General features: G+C 33.3%; 1 protein-coding gene across 1 annotated transcript in view; it reads left to right on the plus strand.

The window, feature by feature from the left end:
* LOC145268367 (uncharacterized) overlaps positions 1 to 17,500 on the plus strand; it is a 399,446-nt gene that overhangs the window by 252,966 nt on the left and 128,980 nt on the right. The gene's annotated exons all lie outside the window — the stretch shown is intronic.

Consider the following 17,500-nt stretch of genomic DNA (forward strand, 5'->3'; position numbering starts at 1 on the left):
AAATATAATTTAGACAATAAATATTAGTTGTTTTGAAATAAAAATAAATACATTATCATACAATAAATTTTAAGGGTTGATTAAAACAGTATGGAAACGGTATATCAATACATAAAATAAGGATTGAATAGCTCTTCAAAATATGGCTTCAATAACATACATCACTTTGCAACTATTCTTAAAAATTCATGATCATGCAAAAAAAATTTATATTTTTATTTTAAAGTAAAAAAAATCCGATTTTTCTGATCGATCAACGCGGAAAAAATTCAGTATCAACATAATAAAAAACGATTGTTTCTGCGTTAAGAGATATGTGCTGTAAAAACTTTTAGTATTTTGACATGCTGAAAGAAAGAGATGGTAAGATGAATAAAATCTCGGAATTTGGAATATAGTTGTTTTGTCATCGATTTGTATATGCTCTTTAGTTAAAGCTAACATGCATCAAACTTCACTAATAAAAGAATTGGTATAAATAAAGGGTGAAATATAACAAAAAAACATATTTTTACACACACACATATATTTATGCAGAGAGAGAGAGAGAGAGAGAGAGAGAGAGAGAGAGAGAGAGAGAGAGAGAGAGTATGTGTTAAAAGATTGACATATTGAATGGGTTAGTTAGATGGATAAAAAAAAAGTTTAGCCATCCCACACATACGTGAGCACGCACATACAAAACTATTTAGAGTTCGAGAGTTTTACTCGTAAAAAAAAATCGTAATTTTATCCATTTTAAAATTGCATCAAATTGTGAAAATATTCATACATATATGATGCTCCATAGGATGCGGATATTTCTTATATGCATCTATGTATATCTATTTTTATCAATAAAAATACTCATTTCCGTATGCATACGTTAAATGCTAACCAGTAATCAGCAGTGTTGCTATAGCTGGACCGGCGGTCGAAGGATCTGTGCCCTGTAACCGCGTCTAACTCAAATTCAACATCTAAATGTGAGATAAATAAGCCTTATTTTTATCAACGAATATAGCACGTCTCGGAGAGTGTTCTATCTTCCATAAAATGAAAAGAAATATTTCGCAACATTTTTTTTAAATAGAAACTTTTCGCATTTCTCTCAAAATGCTCTACTTAAAAGGATTTTACATTAACGAACTTGAATAGATAGATAGATAGATACATAGAGAGAGAGAGAGAGAGAGAGAGAGAGAGAGAGAGAGAGAGAGTTGAATAATTAAGATTGAGATCTACCATTTTGTGTTATGTAAATTTATATTTTGTATGTGAATTTTTTTATCTTATTCAATGAGGGTCAACCGTGAAAGTATTTCTAGGTCAGAGATGTTTCCTGGTTGAGTAAGAGACATGTAAGAAAAGTAGGCATAAATACTCAGTTCTTCATGCGTATGACTCATACGTATATATATATATATATATATATATATATATATATATATATATATATATATATATAAACTAGCATTTCAGCCCGGCGTTGCCCGGGTGTTTGGAGGGAGGTGTATGTTGATAAAAAACATAAAAAAAAAGAAAAAGTGCTAGTAGGAAGACAAGCTCGAACCCGTACCGTGAAGGAGAAAAAGAACGGAGAAACAACGTGGCGTCTTTGCTGTTACTACCACCGTCAAACCGGAAGTGACGTAGGTTTAAATTAAGGTTAGACAATCGAAAAGAGGGCATGACTTTAGAAATTATCGGCGAAAAAAGCGACTCCCTCCCTCTGTAGAAAAGTGCCCAGTTGAGGGTGAAGAAATTAATGTTTAGCCATTTTTTCGCTATTTGTTGTCTGAAGAGTCGAGCTTCAAAACGATACTGATTTCGTGAAAATCCGTCGCCTCTGTCGAAAGTTTTATGCAGACATGCAAACATACATACATAGATTTATATATTTGTAGCTCAAATTTTCGACCCAAACCGATTAAAAAGCTTGCCCAATCACTTAATAACCTTTATGTAAAATTTCAAATGTTTAGACCAGAAATTATCTGAGTAATTTGGAAGACACCGCAGAGGTCAATTTTTTTAAACTTTGGCCCCTATTATGACCCCTTAACATTTATTGTTTTGTGCTCAAATCAAGTTATTATGTTAGATCAATGTCCAAGGAATCTATATCTAAAATTTCAAGTGTTATACCAAAAATTGGAATTTTGTAGAGTTCTCAAAGGTCAAATCGTTGAAATTTGACCCCTTAACAGCCAAATTTCTGGCCGAAAACGGATTACAAATATTTTCCCAAATCTCAATACCCTGTATATCACATTTCGAGTCTGTAGACTGAAAATTGAGTTATTGCGTAGGGAAATGTACGCAGACACACACACACAGACACATATACAGGCACTTTCACTTTTATAGATATATAGATATAGATATAGATAGATTGGACGCAATACGTAGTAATGATTGAAAAAGCTTTTAAAAAAATACTCGTGCGCTACCAGCGAGAATCGAAACCAAAACGTTTAGCTCACGGTTTATTTTTGCCTCTGTCGTCAATGACTGGGCTATGAAGACATTTATCATGCAAGACTAAAAATTAAAACATGAACCAATAGCTACTACATTATGCATTCGTAATGCCGGCGTCGACCTTCACCTGGAAATTTTCTTTTTTTTAATTTTCACACTTTTGCACCGATTTTTCCCGAGTAAAACCCAAATATAAAGTTTCGCATGGATTCAAATGCCTTATATATGAAGTTTACTGTCTGTAGACCAAAAACTCTAGGAGGAATTTGGTAGGCAAAAGTTATCAAACAAAAATATATACGTATACATAAATATATATGGAAACAATTTTGTGTTTAAATATTATGCAAATATAAATTATGTAGAATATCTCCATGAATATAATTACGCGTAATTGTTAATTCAAGATGATCATCCCATAAGAAAACCAAATAAACTAATAGGGAATTAATTAAAATGAATGTTCTGTAGACGCTGCACTTAAGGTAATTTGTCCCTGTCAACGGAGGGGAAACCCTCTATACTGGGACAATTATTATTTTTGGTTCCAACCAGAATGGCCCTTTTGCCTTTTTTTTTTCGTGGAGCTGGTTAAACCCCACATAAAAACGACATCGTGTCACATTTTGCTTTGGTGGGGAAGCAAATAAATACTAATAGGAAAGAGGGTTTTTGATATGAATATCAATACACACACAAAAAAAAAACAAATTTATATATATATATATATATATATATATATATATATATATATATATATATATATATATATATATATACTCGGGTTTTTTTTATTATTCAAAAGTAATGGACTAATGAATTCAACGAGGTTGTTAGTGCTCAATAAAAAGAGCTGATAATACTTGTTTATTGTTATATAAACATGCTCACATCCCGCTGCTACAAATAGCCACTTGTTTCAATCAAACAACAGATATCATCAGGCAGCGACTTGACTATTCAAAAGTTCAATAACAGAGGTTATTCATTGAACTTTTGAATAGTCAAGTCGCTGCCTGATGATATCTGTTGTTTGATTGAAACAAGTGGCAATTTGTAGCAGCGGGATGTGAGCATGTTTATATAACAATAAACAAGTATATATATATATATATATATATATATATATATATATATATATAAAGAGCAAATAGCTTATAAAACATGTTAAAATAAGAGCAAACAAATAGCAATTGGTTTTATCGAGCTTTTACATCTGGTTGAGATTACTTTATAAATATTAATTCTTTAATATTTACTTTAGTTTTGCCATCTTGGATCATTTTGGTAAATTTAATTGTAATTATATATATATATATATATATATATATATATATATATATATATATATGCTAGTGTGTGTGTATATGCTCGTGTGTTTGTGTTTGTATGCTTATGTGGATAGCGGGTTGAGGACTCTGCAATATGAGTAGTCTATCGCCGAAATGTTCGATGATTTCTTTCGGATGAAGAGACTAAGTGAATTAAAAAAAAAAAAGATTTTTATCAGAAACGATTGTACATTATAACTTTGTTAATGTTAAATTCCGGAACTTACACACGCAATGGTGAATATGACCTTATTATGTATATTTCTAAGTTGTTACATTATATATATATATACATATATATATATATAGTTAGTAATTTATAAAATATATATGGCGATTAAGCTACACTCAATATTCTGCATTTCATCCACTGTAGGATTCGTCAGGCGCATAAGCCTGACGAATCCTACAGGGGATGAAACGCAGAATATTGAGTGTAGCTTAATCGCCATATATATTTTATAAATTACTAACTAGCTCTACCTACGTATTGAGCACTTTTGAAGTAAATACTTAAAGTTTACGCGTAAATCTATACTTTCGTATATTAAATTTGTGTGAGTAAATGAAGTAGTTATATATATATATATATATATATATATATATATATATATATATATATATATATATATAATTAGTGATGGGATGATTCCAGTATTTTCCCTGATTCTGTACTAAATTTCCGATTCCAATACAATTACAGATTTCACTCAATATTTAACTATAAAGTTGTTATTTTTCCCGATCACCGAAAAATACATGTTAAATGTGCATATATTTTCCTAAACGTAAACACACACTTGTGGTGGGGTGATCTATTAATCTTAAATGTACTGTTATATTAAAATCAATAAATAGTTATTATTTTATTATTACTACCAGCAGTGGAAGATTTTGTTTAAAAAAAGTCAAATAAAAAAGATAATTAAAGTAATCGTTTTTGGCATCGGAAAATGGGCACAGATTTTTCCGATTCCGATACCCCAAAGTGTCCAAATTCCCGATTTCGACTAATTTTTCTTACATATATATATATATATATATATATATATATATATATATATATATATATATATATATATATATATATATATATATATATATATACTAGCACGATGCCCGGCGTTGCCCGCTCGTAAAATACACAAAATATTATATTTTAATTAATTCAGATTTCTTACTGATTTTAAACAGAAATATCGTAGGTATTAAACATAACGCTAAATTCCTTTAAAAAAATTAGTAAAAAATTTTAAAAAATGGAAGAAACTGATACATGTGTATGCGAGTAGTGTGTTTTTTTTAATCACTTCTTGTAAGTAAAAAAAAAATACTCAAACTGAAATCGAAACTAAAACCTAAAGACAGTGAGGTAAGTATAATAACCATTACACCAGCTTGGCATGACTTTCAAAACCAACTCATACTTAATTTAAGGAAGATGTCATATTTCATGACCTCGCATGCGCAGCCGTGAAAAAATTGAAAACGGATAAAAATTCGGTGGCCTCTCACGTACCAATTTTTCAATTTTGTTCCCTTAGCAGCACGTTTTTCCGAATGTAAACGGATGAAAAAGTATTCTATATGTCTGAATACTCTATATACCAAATTTTAAGTTTGTAGATAAAAGTCGTTTAGTTTATAGGTTGAGAAGTGTCCTTGCATACACATTTTCACTTTTATAGATATATAGATATAAGTGTCTGAGAAATAAGACAAAGGATAGCTTAGATGAAACAGTTTAATAATTATTCTTATTCAGTTTTAAGATTTAAATTTTTGTCGATTCCTTTTTTTTTTTTTTCATGAAACACGAGTAATAAATATAATACATCAGTTGTTCTTGTTTTGAAATTTTCTTTTTCCTAGAATTTTTTAATTTTTTAATTTTGTAAACAGAAAATGGTTGTATAGCGAATCGAAAGTATTCGTTATACATATAGAACATTGTATATTCTTCTGATTTTGAAAATGGAAAAAAAACCCATTAAACCCTATGTTCCTATTTACTTGCCTCCCCACGAGGACAGAGTTAAACACAAGGTCGGTTTTTAATATGCGAAAACACCCAGCTCCCTAAAATAGGAAGAAAAATAAAAAAAATTGTCTAAATCTGATCGAGGACAGAAAAGGTGAAGTACACCATCAGAACAGATACTACACTGTGATCTGGGCCCGAAGGCCAAAGAAAAATCCTATGTTAATAGACTGGTTAGAATGTTTGTTTGTCCGATGACATGTGGAATGAAACCCGAAGTAGAATTCAATCCTAACATACATACCATTTATATTTTGATCTCATCAACAAAATTACAGTTAATATACACATTCTATAATTAGTTACTGACGGTATCAATGTATGCATTGGATGCATATCCAGGACATAATCAATCGAATTTAAAGATCGAATATTGGAAGGTAACATTACTTACTAGTGCACCTGGGAGGAATAATGATTTAAGGTTGACCACATCTCGCGAATGCTACCGAATTGAGCCCTAAACGTCGGAATTAATTTCTTATCATCATCAGGATGTACAAGTATTTTTGAAAAACTACCTCGATTAATATTTATTTTATTGTTATTTATTTATTTATTTATTTATTTATTATTATTATTATTATTATTATTATTATTATTATTATTATTATTATTATTCCATTACCTTTACAGTGTTGTGATGTTTTAATCCGCTTGATTTTCCTGAAGAGTGGTCTCTTACACCAAAGCTAGTGAGGATAGTCAAATAATTAGATGGAAATCACCTGGCATAAAATGTTTGCCGGGCCAAGCAGAACTGACTTCTGGAGTACGGTGATGTTTTATATGATACCCAAGGAGATCAGCTGTTTCATAAAATCATCAAGAATCGAACCAAGCGCACTCATGATTATTGTCATGATAGAAGTTTTCTTATTCAACAATCTAGCAATCTCCACTCTCAGTTTCTGATAATTCTGTAGTTTTTTTTTCTTGCCTATTAAATTGATGTCGTTTGCGCAAGCCACATCAATAATTTGGCATTCATTAGTCTTTTTGTTCACAACTACAATATCCGGTTTCCTGTGAGTTATCTCTCAGTCACACTGAATCATGAAATCCCAGAGATTCTTAACGTCTTCATTTTCCACTACCCCTTTTGGGTGATGTTGGTACCATTTGTCTGTTACTTGGCACAAACTCCAGTGCAGATTTGTACAAACCTTGTCATAGTGACGTTTGTATTCTTTTTTAATAAGTAGAGAACCCGCACAAACAATGTGTGACACTGTTTCAAGAGATATACCACACAACCTGCACTTATCAGAATAATCTTTCCCATAGATGTCTTTTATTTATTGCATTTGTATTTAATGCATTTGTATTTTGTGCCTGTGTATGAGCAGCAAATATAAGATTTTCTGTTTCTCTTTTCAAGTCACCTTTTGACAGAAACTTCCACGTGTCCTGATATTTTGGGGTTTTAATATCTCGCTCAAACTGACCACGAAGTTTCATTCTTACCAACTCAGTCAACTTTTCTGCTTCGTTTTTTTTCTTGTACTTCTGCTTATCTTCCAATGGATCTTTATCTAGCTCTTCCTCTTTCGCCACTGCCGCAAGTAACACTTCATGACTATTAACCAAGTAGTGGTGGACACTTCTAAGCTGTCCCCTGACACATTCTTCAATCAAAATCAGCCCTCTTTCTCCTTTCTTCCTTGTGATATGCACTTAAGCACGTTAGAATTTTGGTGAAGTGCTCTATTCCTGACTGATAGTTTCCGTGTGTCTCTCCAGCTTCATCATTTCTTCCTGTATCCATCCTACAAAAGATGCACTGTATCGAATTACATCAACCGCCCATGAATTAATGGCTGAGAACAGGTTCCTACCATTCAGTCTAGATTTCAGTAGCAATTTGAGTTTCCTCATATGCACCTCTTTCTTCTTCTTCTTCTTCTTCTTCTTCTTCTTCTTCTTCTTCTTCTTCTTATTATTATTATTATTATTATTATTATTATTATTATTATTTACTCACTAGTAGTCACACAGGCCAAAATAAAAAGATTTCTCTTTGAGAACAACTGGTGTTGTTCTCTGGAGTCTGAATAACAAAGAGTCTCCCCAGATTTTCAATACTCACCACCTCTTTCGATAACCTTTGCAAAAGAATTTGCGTTATCGCAACAGCCGCTTACCATTGATTTCTCGTTGGCAACGACCATTGGTCTTGACTGGAGTTTGGGTGGCAATAAGCCTCCCCAAAGTCCCAGTCGCCTTTGCACTCATCCAACGGAAGTCTGGCTAGTGCTTTCTCTCCTCGGTCTTTCCATTTTTCTTGACCCTCCTCACTTATTTGGTATAGTGCCAGTATATTATTATTATTATTATTATTATTATTATTATTGCTTTTTGTTCTATCTTAATTGTTTTCAATTCATCTCATAAACTAAACACATATAATTACATATACTAGCACATCGTAAAAAAAACAGTCGTGTATAAACCAACAATGCTAGCCTGAATCTTAAGTTTTCTTTTTTAAGAGTACTGTTTGTATACATTTACTTCCTCCCCATAAGATGTGGGGTAGAGATTGCAATGCATTAGGATAATCGCACAGTGGCCTACAAAAATACCTGTGCAGGCCCGTTGGCATTCGCCATTAGGAACCCTAACCCGATTCGCAACTAACCAACCCCTTCTCAGAAAGAAGGTAAAGCTTAGAAGGGCGACTATCAAGGAGTTAACACGCCCGTTTCTTAACCTCACATCATCAAAGCCACTTTCGGGCTAATTTTCAGTATAATTATACACGTATGGGTTCGCATTTTTAGAAAGTAGATTTTTGCGTTTAGTTGTATTATTACATCTTACAGTGCATTGAGACACTGGTTCTAGTCGAGTAAAGTTTATTGTTGTTACTGCTTAGATGGGTTACCATTTGGAAATTCCAGTCGTTGTAATTGTGAAAATTGTTTGACCCTAAACGAACACCTATTCAAGCTCTGTAGTGGCATGATCTCTTTGAAGCGATGAAACATACCTTATGAGTAGGGCTATGACAACAGCATATTCTTTTCCTTGTTTTGATTCTCCATTGATATCTTATGTTTTTATGTAGAGTGATGTGGTTCTCGGTTGATTGTGTCTAACTGCGTCGGATATATACTCGAGAGTAAAAACAATGAAAAGAATATGCTGTTGTCATGTCCCTATTTATTATATCCTCCTAGTTCTTCTTCTTCTTTTTCTTCTTTTTCTTCTATTTTTTATTCTTCTCTTTTTCTTAGTAAACGTGAACTTATTTTTTTCTTCTATGTAATGCAGTCTTTTTTTTTGTTCTCGTTCTTCTTTTTCTTTCACGTACACATGCACTTGTTGTTGTTGTTCTTCTTCTTCTTCTTCTTCTTTTTCTTTTTCTTTAACTCACCCTTAAACGTGCACTTCTTTCTTTTCTTATTCTTTCTATTGAGCACATTTCTTTGTATTGCTCTTCTTCCTGATCTTGTTGTTATTCTTCTTCTTTCTTCTCTATTTTTCTTTCTTTTTATTCTTCTTTTCCCTCTTTTGTTCTTGCTATCCTTGTTCTTTTCTTTTTGATCGTCATTCTTCTTCTTTTTTGTGTGTTTTTGTTGTTCTTTTTTCTTCTCTTTGTCGTTGTCATTGTTTTCCTTTCCTTTTCTGTTCTTATTTTTATCCTTCTTTTTCTTCTTTTTTTCTTTGTGGTTGTCGTAGTTATTTTATTCCTTTTTTGTACTTGTTGTTCTACTTATCCTTCTTTTTTCCTTTTCTTCTTTTTTCTTACTGTTGCTGCTATTGTTGTTCTTCTTCTCCCCCATCGTTCTTCTTCTAAACCTATGTAATACAAGTACACAGATGACACTACTACTTTCCCCTCTCAACCCATCCCTCTGCCATTGAACGTTATCGATAACCGGTCATCATAAAGTGATTGATATTATCACTTGTATCTTTACACGAATGCAATCCACACATTGCATTCGTGCACGATTAAATCTAATGAATAATATTGTTTAATATCAGTTTAAATAATATTTCAAGTTTGGGGAATTTCATACCAGACAAACAGAAAATCTCCATTTTTATATGACGTGTACAGAAATGGAGTAAGTGGACAGCTTAATTATTAGTTTAGTATTATTACTTTGTAGTTGATATTTTAAAAGATATATTATACTGATGTCTCTTCTTTATTCTCACCTGCCAGTTTGTTTGTTGGTTTGTTTTTTAATTTTATTTTGCCCGCATTAAAATACTGTCGTCTGCAGCAAAAGATGTTAACAATGTCTACCAGGGGTTGGGAAAAGGAGGGTTGTTGTTGACGCGTCTGCTGACTCATATATATGCCTGGACAAGCCCTACACTGACATACTCCGTCTCGATAACATTCATCAGGAGCAGTGAAACATACCTTAACACTTTTTCTTCTCCCTCCTCTTCTGCTTCTACGTAAACAAGCATTCTTCTTTTTCCCTTATCTTCTTTCTACTTCTACATAAAATAAACTTAATTTTCTTTTTATTTTTTATTTCTCTTCTTCTATTACATAAAATACGCTTTTCCTTCTTCTTCTTCTTCTTCTTCTTCTTCTTCTTCTTCTTCTTCTTCTTCTTCTTCTATACGTTCTTTCCTACCCAACTCTCTTTCTTCACCTGCTACATTAATTTCCACTTCTCTTCTCATTCCCATTACACTTCTTTTATTCCCTCGTCTTTTTTTTATGTCTGCGTCGTTAAATACATTTACGTTTTGCATTTATCCAAGGAAATCGCCATGTCGACATCCACGGACTTTCTATTTATGTCTCCACAAACACAAATCTGTTCTCCCCTACAAACAACAGAAGAACCCAAAAGCGGATTCAGGAATATGATTGGAGAGTCAACAGAAATGATGAATTACTGATTCTATTCTATAACATTTACGTTTCGGCCTTTATACTCTCCAGCCTTCTTCGTTTGACTTTTTATAACATCTATAGAGCTGAAGGAATTTCGAACTGTACTATTTCACGTCTCGTGCTTACTATCTGTATCATTCAGTATTTAGTTTACTTTCTAAGATTTAACTCTAGCTAGACATTACTCTGGACTTAGTTGTAAACAAAAGCTCAAATCGATTTGATAATATTGATCTTATTTACTTTGGTAATCACCATCTTTTTGTTGATATAATAACCTATGCAGAGCAATAATATCTTTTACTGCGAGTGTGTATTTTAGTGAGGAGCTCGCTGAATCAGGATAGGCCTGTACAGTTACATTTGCCGCTACAATTGGGAAACGAACTAATCTGCGACGCAGAACTCCACTGGCACCTAAGACAGGCGGATGCTGACAGACGGTTGCATGTTTGTTTATTTATTTATTTATTTTGCATACTGAAGTCAACAATTACCAATGCCTATAGCCATCCGTGGATAAACATTAATGAAACGTAAATGATTGCCAGTCGGTATACGAGGAACACTATGGAAGTACTAACAGTGATTAATTTCGATTGTCTATGGGGTAGTCAATGACAAGAATTTATTGACATTGAATTTAAATACAACTAAGTTGTAAACAGCAAGGAACCAATCCAGTTATAATGTGTTTTATAGACCGGAAGTCCTTGCAAAGAATTCCTGTTCATTAAAATCTCGTCTGACATTAGGCACACGGAAGAAGAGAGGAAATACTTTTTGTTTTTATTTTAGAAGGAGGATTAATAAATATGAAAATAATATACGGTTCCTTCAATAAGTTTCCAGATATTTTTTTTTCGTGTGAGCACTTTTATTGATAGTACACACATAAAACTCTAATCCCCTTCGAAGTAATCTCCTTTGGCTGCAATACATGTTTTACTATTGCGACTTCTAGAAAATCCCATGGAAGTTCTCTTGTGTCAATGACCCTCGTCACAGCCTCTTTCATCTCCTCAATTGTCTCATAACGACAGCCTTTAAGGTTTTCCTTGAGCTTAAGGAATAACTAAAAGTCATAGGGAGCAAGGTCTGGATTAAAGGGAGGGTAGGGAGTTGCTTTGGTGCTTATCTTGGTCAAATAGTCTGTGACAAGAATGGAGTTCTGAACTGGTACATTCGCACAAATCTTCCACATCTTCAGTTCCTCACAAATAATTGTGTGTATAATTTCTATATCGACATTTAAATCTCTATAGACACACGACGGTCCTTATACAAGAAATTCTTTATTTGACCAACCAACTCTGGTGTTCTGACTTCATTACCCCTCCCACACTTCTCACCATCCTTCACAGACATTCTTGAATCTTTTATGCCACTTAAAAACTAATGCTCGATAATGCAAGATAGTCCAAAAGCAGTCTGAAGCATTCCATATGTTTCTGTAGCATTTTTTTTCCAAGTTTAAAACAGAATTTTATTGCATATCGTTTTTTTTAAGTGTCCTCATATCCAGATTACATTTTTTTAATTCACCAGCTGTATCAATCAGGCTTTAGTAGAATGTATTCCAATTCCTGCTGTAGCTGTTCCTTTGAACCTGAAATCATAAAAATTGGTCAGTCACTTAATTTTCAAGAGTTTACGACAGTTTAAAATTCCTGTACAAAAAAGTCTGGACGCTTATTGAAGACACCGCGTACATAATTTTAATTATATTTTAAAATGTGGCCTAATATGTTTAAGAAATCTGGTGCAAATTCAATCAGACCGCACTTCTTCTTCAAGACTTGCATATTTCGTTATTGTTTTTTTTTATTATTTACTAATGAGGTAATACTTATTAAGGCCTACAAGCCACTCAATAATAAACGATAATGGTAATAATGTACTGATAGTTCAGTGATTATGAATATTATGATAGGATTGAAACTTTACAGACGATCTTCTAAAACAAAAGCCGATGCAGGAAATTGCAATTCTTCTCGTTTTGTCAGAAACATCGCTTATGAAATGTGAAAACTAAATGATAAAATAGGAGATGGGAGAAAGTTGCCGGAAGTAGACTCAACCTCCACTGTCTAGTTTTATCGCTACATTTTTTCGTTTAAGATTAAATAACAAAACTAACTCGTATTTAGCCCTTTGGCTAGGAACAAAGTGTAGTAGCTGTTGTTTCTCGCGATCCTGGCCGTAGCCAGTATAGTGGTGTGGACGTCGAGACTGAATGAGAAGGTGGGATTGAATTTTTGGCACCTTCCCCACCAATGAATTCATCCTTGACCTTTGTTAATTTTATGTAAATAAAAACGATTAAACTTTTTTGTTATAAATATATTCATATATAAAAAAAATTAAAAATAAAATATTAAAAAGATAAATAATCGATTTGATTAAGGAAGAGTAAGTAGAACAGCCCCTGGGGTAAGACAAGTAAAAGGTATATTGACAAGGATGATTGCAGCACCCCTTTTTTATTTGATCTTGTGACTAATTGTTTTTGTTTTTTTTTACTAATATTTGTAATTTTTAAATGATAAAAACCACATACAGTAGTATCTGGTCTGATATTACACTTTACCTTTTCAGTCCTCATTCAGTGGAGAAGAAATCCTTTATGACTGAGGCAATTTTTAGTTTTGTTCTTATCCAGAGTGCCCGTTTTTTGGGAGCTAGATTTTCTACACATTAAAAACCGACCTTGTGTCTAACTCTGTCCCCATGGGGAAGCAAGTAAATAGGAACTACAGTTCTTTTCCTTTTATTTTCATTTCTTTTAGATTTTCTGATTTAGTTTTGGGATTGCTTAGTGTGTGTGTGTGTGTGTGTGTGTGTGTGTGTGTGTGTGTGTGTGGATCCCAAGGTCAACGATTAATAACTTTTGTTAATATTGAACTGAGAATGCACATGCATTGGACTTATCTATCGATATGCCAATCAACGCATCTACCTTGTAAAGTTATACTTAGAATTTGACAAAGCAAAGTTTGATTCAGACTAGCCAATTTTCTACCTGTTATTGCTCTACCGTGTTTATTGCTAATGTAACAATTTTTGGTTTGGTTGTTTCATTTTACGGCATATCAACTTTTTTTCAGGTTGCTTAATGCCGAATCCAAGTATGATTCAAGTTCTTTATATATTCAAATATATTTGGTTAGATTTTATTGTTTTGAAGGGGAAAATTATTGTTTTGAAGGGGAAATTGTTGTTTTTGCTTTTTGGCTTTACAGAACATGATTGCGTTTTGCCAAGAAGGAGGAAAAATAATAATATCATTGTTTTACTAACTGTAGGTCAGGAAATCGGTTTCTCCAGACAGTCTGATCTGATAGCATCAGAATATAAAGCGCTTGGCTGCCATTTATTTAAAACACTACTCAGTCCGACTAAGAGGGCTGCTAATATGAAAAATCTTCAAATAGTCATCTAAAAATTAAAATCAAGGGGGTGACTCATTTTCGTTGGAAGAATCTAAGACGTGCTTAAATTTTACACAAATAAAAATTAAAAACTAAAATGATGTTAATGTATCTTGAGCAACATCTAATAGGTGTGGGTAGTAGTGTTGGGACGATTAATCGGAATCAGAATCGGGAATCGGAAAAATCGGAAGATGTGGTGGTATCGGAATCGGTATCTGAATCGGAAAAATTGATGCCTATTTTCCGAATCCAAAACGATTCTTTTAATTGTCTTTTTTTCATTTGATTTTTTTAAAGTAAAATCTTACATTGCTCGTAATAATAATAAAATTATAAATATTCATTGATTTTAAAATACCAGTAAAGCTAAAATCGATAGATCACTTTTCACAAGTGTATTTTAACGTTTAGGAAAATATCTGCATATTTAATAAGTGTTTTTACGAAAATCGGGAGAAATAACAATTTTATAGTTAAATAATTAGAGATTTATAAAGAATCGGAATCGGTAATTGTATCGGAATCGGGAAAAATATTGGAATCGTCCCATCACTAGTAGCTAGTAAACATAATTTAACACAATGTATATACACTGTTCCCAATCTAACCCCCAACTCTTACGTTGCTTCCTGTCCATATTATTTTTCGACATTTGTATTATTTGGGTGAATCTCGCCGAAGTCGCTGATCTGTATGGAATTTGAAACGAAACATTTATTTAACTCACACGGGTAGTATGCTCTCGTTCCGAGAGCCATGACCGGATAGAAGCCTTAAGTAATTCGCAGTTGTATTCTTACTGTTGCGCTCGCTGAGGATTGAAACTTCAACTTCTAGAAAAGACTCACATAGAATAGACTCTTTACTTTATCCGTTATGCCACGGGTCTTTGTGGACGATTCTAGTATGACAGTTTGGAGACTTAACCTTTAAATCCATTCTTGTTTTCTCGTTTAGAAACATTATATCTTATTTATCGGCGTTTTTTGTTCTTTATTCTTTTCGTTGTTTATTTTTCTGTTACTTTTTTTTTTATTATTCTAATTCAGTATGTCTTTTTATTCTTCCTGTGTTTTCTTCTTCACTCTTTTTGTTCTTAATCTACGTTTTCATTGTCACCCTTTTGCTTTTTTTTTTTTGCTTCTTTTTCTTCTTTTGCGGTATTTTAACTACTTTCTCCTTGCATTGGTTCTTTGTGTTTCTGTTTTCTCTTTTTTCCTTATATGTTCTTTTGCTGCTTCATATCAATTTTTAAACGCCTTTTTTTTTCTTTCCCATCTTTTATCAACTGTCTTCTGTATTCTACAAACACGTCCCCTTTCTTCAGATTTTCATGAACGAATCAAAACACGTTTAAATATAATTAATTATTTAAAAGAAACTCTGTGTAAATATTTGCATACCTGTTTTCGTATTCTTTCTCTACTTTTTGTGCGTGTGTGAGGCGTATTGTTGATGTATTGCTGCTTTTTCAAGTCAGGAGAGTTATTTTTATTGGAGTGATTACAATATAGCCAAACTCTTACAGTCCACTCTCAACAAACCAATATTGATTTTAATTAAAACAAAAAACGAAAGACAAAAATAAATATCATCACTTCGTGCTGTCATCACAATATTGTAGTGTCGCTTGTCCACTCCCACAAAAATGCACTAAACCAATGCCATATAAACTAGTTAGATTACAATATAGTTAGGCAAACACTTTTTTTTATTTAGTAATGAATCATTAATGTTTATCCAGGCCAAAAGACCACTTGAGGATGAATATGTTTGTCAGGAGGACGGTGAAACAACACCAACTTTGATTATTTAAAAGGACAGCTCGACAAGAATTTGTTAACGTTGAATTTGAAAACGACCCTGTTGTTGTCAGTTGGGAAGCAGACTCGTGGTATTGTGTTTCACAGACTGGTAATTCTTGGAAAGAAACTCTGTCCATGAAAGTTCCGTTTAGCACTAGGTATACAAAGGAATGAAAGAAAGTTATTTATACTAGCTATAGCTAAAGAGTTTTTGCTAATAATGTTTTTCAGAGAAAACCCAAAATTAGAACTCATTCGAGTATCTAGCATGAGAATAACTATAGAATAACGAAAGACTGGCAACGTATCTTCTGTGCGAAAGAGACTGTGGAACAGAACAGATCATCACTCGCCGCTAGATTTCGAATCGTTTTTTGTTAAAACAGAAAACGGTGCTCTGAACAATATTTCGTCGTTGTAATGTTAACCGTTTCTGGTACATTTATTCCGAGAAATAAATTTGCCATTGCAGAACAACACAGCTTGAGTATGGTTAAGGTTTATACCAGTTTGACAATGGCCTTATTTCTGTAGGGTTGCAGTATGGTTCTGTTGAGTCCTAAAAGGTCCACCCTCCCAGGCTTTATCATCTCTCTTTGAGAAAGGGTTAGTTTATTTCTAATTGCTTGAGGTCCTTTTACAAGGTAATGCTGATAAATCTGCCCATAAATTTTTAATGTCCTTCTTCTAATGTGCTGGTTTTTCCTAGCCTCACCTGACTATTATGCGTAACCTCCTTGTAATGTTGCCTTGGAACCAATACACGTTGTGACCAGTTTCAGTCACAAGACGAAGAATAAGAAATAATTCCAATTTGCTTGTTCTTCCTAGCAACAGTTTTTATTTCGTCATCCTCTCTTTACCGCTCTGACGTCCTTCACATAATCGTCTTCTCGGGCGTCCTTCACGCCCCACACGTGATCGCGAACATTCTCTACGTTTCTTCCGTGATCGATCTGCTACTCCCTTTTTTATAGTCCTTTTTTCTTTTCCGATGATGTCATTTTGCATGCATTTACAACCGTGCGTCTGCGCCATGTTACATTCTTGCCAGGAGTTAAATAAAATTTCAGAATGACGCTCTTTGCGCATCCAAAAGATAGATTGATGTGTTTGAATATATTTACTTATTCTAGCCGGAAAGTTTATACACAAGGTAAAGTATGGTTTTCAAAAGCTAGTGCAATCGTAGAAACGCATCCTGGCGTACATAACAATCGCTTGATAAACCCCATCGGCGTTCTCCGGTAGAGTCGCATCAGATGATTAGAAATAAACCAACCACTTCCCAAAGAAAAGTTGAAGCCTGGGAAGGAGAACTTCTAAAACTGGACAGCGATAAAGTCACCGGTGGATTGACCTTTATTATAATTTTAAGATAATATTCATCTCATTGCCAGGAGGTTAGACACAAGGTCACGTGTGATTTTGAGAAAGTACACGAGCAAAAGCCCAACTCTGGTCTACAAAAATGCCTGAGCAGTCCATTCTGCATTCCGCTGTAGAGGTGTCACGGTGATTAACAATAAACTAACACCTTTCTAGAAAGAAGATAA

The sequence above is a fragment of the Euprymna scolopes genome, chromosome 43 (genome assembly GCF_053919585.1).
Source record: "Euprymna scolopes isolate OS-2025 chromosome 43, ASM5391958v1, whole genome shotgun sequence".
NCBI classification, from domain to species: Eukaryota; Metazoa; Mollusca; class Cephalopoda; order Sepiida; family Sepiolidae; genus Euprymna; species Euprymna scolopes.